The following is a 4,433-nucleotide window of genomic DNA, read 5'->3' as shown; positions in this document are numbered from 1 at the left end:
GAAAAACTATGAAGAAAAAAACCTAATTTATTTTACAAAGTTGGTGTAAATCTGATACCAGTGGATGACAAATGCAATAAAAGGGGGGGAATGGGCATAAAGAAGGAAGGAAACAGCAAGAAAAGCAGAAAGGAAGGGAAATCAGATACAGCAGCACTGATAAATATAGGCAGGAAAAGTTGAACAAAATTCTGCTAAATCAAAAGCCAAAATATATTAAATAAAAAAATTAATATCAAAGAAAATTTACTGTCATGAAACAAAAGGATAGTGTCATATAAGCAGCTAGACATGCAACATACGTACAGGTCAGAGGTGTGAATAAAAATATCTGCCTAAAGAGCACTTAATAAATTGAAAGCCAATTCCTCATCTTTAAGGTGCCTGATGTAAGCGAGAGGTAGATAGCTAGCTCTCAAACATGAGAGATAAGCACATTTATGTTGGATAAGAAAACAGCAGCTCTTATGACCAAAATACGCTGATCAAATACGCTGTCACATCATCTGACCAGTGTTCTTTTCTCTGTACCTGCCACAAATAAATAATTTTTGCATATTGCCAAAACTAGCTTCTATTACTTCTATAATAAAATAATTCACTAGCTGATTTCAGATAGAACATTTCTACCCTACTGTTGTATTATATTTAGCAAGCCTAAAAATAATAAACTATCTCTGATAATTGAAAGAGCTGTATTTGAAATTCTTCTCAGATGCCCAGAATTTTAATTTACATATTGTTTTAATATGCATTCTTAATTGTTTCATTAGATGAGATAAAGTATGTGAAAACCGGGATGTTTACTGAAGCTTCCTTTATGCAAGGTGAAATATTAATAGTATGTGAAATATTAAAAAGATCAAAAAGAGCTGGGAGGATCGCTCAGGGCTAGAGAACTCGCCTTGCCTACACAGGTCCTGGACCCAGCCAGCATTAGAAACAAACAAACAAAACAGTAACAAAAGCTGTTCTCTGCCTCAAAGGCACTTTTACACTAAAATTTATTTATTTGTTTTATTTATTTATTTGTATTTTAGGGAAATGTCTACAGGGTGTTCAGGGTCTCATTACTAGATTGGACACGTAGTGATCCACCTGTTTACAGCCTCCCAAGTGCTGGGATTACTGGCGCACACCACCACACCCAGTCTCAATTGCCATGTCAGTACTACATTTCAAGCTGAGCACTTAACCTAGGCACTAAATCCACCTTACTTATCCTTTATTTTATTATTATTTTTTGTGGGAAAGGGCTTGAACTATGGAGCCCAGGCTGGCCTTGAATTCGCAGTGATCCTCCTGCCTCAGCCTCCCTATCCTTTTCTGCTTCATGGAATATCCCAAGAAAATGTCAGAGGCATACTAAAAAGCACAAAAGCAGTACAATGAATGGAATTACAGTATCACACAGGAGAGTCACAGACCAGTGGGATCCATGACATAGCCCCTTTCCACAGGACAGAAGGAGAAAGTGAGGTGTTATGGCCTGTGTCTAGATGTCCCCGAAAGCCTCATGCAGTCACAGGGCTTGGCAGAGGTGGCCGGATCCAATGCATGTGACGCTGGGATGAGGGGTGTGTGATTACTAAATCAGTCTGCTGATCAATTTAGCACTGTCCTAATCCCAGTAGTCTGGATTAGCTAATAGGCCCAGAAAGATGTTTATCATCCCTTGTTGCTTTCTCTGTCTCGTGGGAACCATAAGCTGCTGTCCTCTCTGATGTCCGTCTGCCATGCCACCCTGCCATGGAGCCAGCCAACATGGACTGAGACCACTGCAGACCACGAGCCAAGTAAACCTTTCCTCCTTTCGCTCTGGGTATCAGGTACTTTGTCCCAGCAAGAGAAAAGAAAGAAAGACAGATGTCTTACCTGGACCCACCTGATTAGTGGCAGCCCTACATTTTAAGTCTACTGCTCCAGGTAATTTATTCCATGATTTCATTTAACTGAGTCAGCGGGTAGAATCACAAAACTCCTTGGACAAAAGAAAATACAAATTAAACATTCCTAGTCCAAAAATCTGCAATCAGCTCCACAATCTGTTCCACAAGCAAAAAGGTCGACACTATGAAACTTTTGTAGACAGAAGTCATTCTTAAAATACTGTATTAAATTGCCTCCCAACTCTATGTTAAGGTGTATATGAAAAAGTGAACTTCATATGGCGACTTGGGTTCCTCCCCAGGACATCTCATGATGCACCTGCCAGTATTTAAAACTACGAAATCTGAAGCACACCTGATCCCAAGTACTTGGGAAGAGGGACACTCAGTCTGCAGGAAGTATTGTCCGTATCTGGGTATGGTCCACCCCAAATCTTTTTACTTTAAGAAAGTATCTGTAAAAGAAAGGAGAGTTTTAGAAAAATAGCTTTTAACCTTTAATTCCTTCTACTTTCTTATCCTGATGCTAAAATAAGGACAATCAAACATTATCTAGGGAATGGGACAAACATATTATTTTGCTGTTAGGAGACTAGGTACCCTTGGTATCCAAGACCAGTAGCGCTGTGTGCAATAAGGTAGAATGAATCTTAGACAGGAGTAAGAAGGTGAGACAAAGTGCCAGGATTGACACACAATAGGAAGGCTGGCCAGATAGCTCAGCAGACTGATGTGCCTGCTTAGGCAGTTGCAGGGACCAGGGTTCGATCCCCAGTGGGGGGCCCACTGAGACAGTGAATGAGACTGGGCATGGTGGCTGTAATCCCAATGCTTAGGAGGCTGAAAACAGGAGGATTACTATAAGTCTGATCTGTGTAGTGAGACCCTGTACTAAATACATTTTAAAATAAGAGAAAATACAATGGGTTTGTGTGAGGCACAGACTAAGGCAGAAAGGGGGGTGGGTGATAAATTGTGGAGGGGCTTTAAAAGTATACAGTGAACATCTGCTTGAGTCAGGATGGATGAACATGGACCAGATTTACGGTTTTTCTCACCCTTCTTCGTGCCTAATGCCACACACACACACACACACACACACACACACACACCACACAGTCATGTTGTTTTTAAGGTTATTATGCAAGAAAGACAGTGTCTGAAAACAAACAGGAAACGGCAAGAGGAGCCCTACAAGGGCAGGAGGAAGCATCTCGGCTGCCTGTGGGGGTGGGCGAGTCCTTCTCGGTGGAGGTGATGGAGCAGGAGCAGCAAGTCCGGAAGGCTGCAGCTTGCCGGGTGAAGAACGGGAAAGGCAGAGGTGCAGAGACGCTGGCGAACGTCTGCAGGTGGCCCTCCGTGAGGCCTCCGGGGAGCACTCACCAGTGAAGGCATGGAAAATGCCGCCTGCACCTGGGAGAGAAACACTGGCAAAGATGAACGCAAACAGTCCCCAGAGCCCGGAGAACACTGGCAATTGTGCTCTTTTTATCGCAGTGGAAAATGTCCTAATTGCCGTGATCGGGTGTGTGCGAAGGCTGCGTCTAACTCTGGGTACAGACTGTAAACTCAGTGCTGCTCTTTTCAAAGCAAGCAAACGAGAGCTGAAAAGATCCAGCTGTTTCCAACTAACCTAACTGTGCCCCTAGGTAAATATCCAAATCTCAAACAAATCAAAATCTACAGTGTTTCCTATCAAAAAAAAAAAAAAGATCAGAAAGCCCAAGAAGCAAGTAAATAACTGTTCTAAAACGCTCTTTGTTGTCCTTTTCTACTGTCTTGTCATTTTTATTTTGAGACAATGTCAACAGACTGATTTTTTTCCCCCTTATGATTTTAAAATGGAGGGGCCAGGGAGATAGTTTAGTAGAATAAGTGCTTGGGTGGCAAGCGCAAGGTCCTGAGTTCAATCCCTGGTACTGCAAAATAAATAAATAAATTCATTAACTAAAGAATGGCATATTCAAAAGGAAAGCTGGAGACAATAGGCTGGCTTTCCTATAGGTGCTACTTTGCTACTATTTATTCTACAGGAGAAAATACAATGTCTGAGCTTCAGAATATACTACATACAATTAAGAGCGGTATGAGCGGTATTTACAATCAGAACAACACCTCGCTTAACAATGTAGCAACAGAAAACTCCAGAATGAAGCAAAAGCAAACCAATAATAAAAACAGAAGAGTAAAGGATAATTAAGCTGTAGGACTACCCCTGCTGTTTAATGTAAGCATAACTAAAACTCTTAAAGGAAAGGAGAGAAAGGCAGAGAGACATGTTGGGGAAAAAATGGCCAAAAATATTACAAAATTTGATGCAAACTAAATTCATAGACCTATAAACCAATAAAGCTCAAGCACAGAAAAATGGTGAACAAAGTCACCAAGGCACAGCACGATCAAAGTGCTTAAAAACATGGATAAAGAAAAAAATCTTAAAAGCAGACAAAGGGGGCCGGGGAGATGGCTCAGTAGGATAAGTGCTTGACTGGCAAACGCAAGGATCTGAGTTCAATCCCCGGTTCCACCAAAAAAAAAAAAAAA

The sequence above is a fragment of the Octodon degus genome, unplaced genomic scaffold, assembly GCF_000260255.1.
Source record: "Octodon degus isolate 3935 unplaced genomic scaffold, OctDeg1.0 scaffold00061, whole genome shotgun sequence".
NCBI classification, from domain to species: domain Eukaryota; kingdom Metazoa; phylum Chordata; class Mammalia; order Rodentia; family Octodontidae; genus Octodon; species Octodon degus.
Note: the sequence above shows the minus strand (reverse complement) of the source record.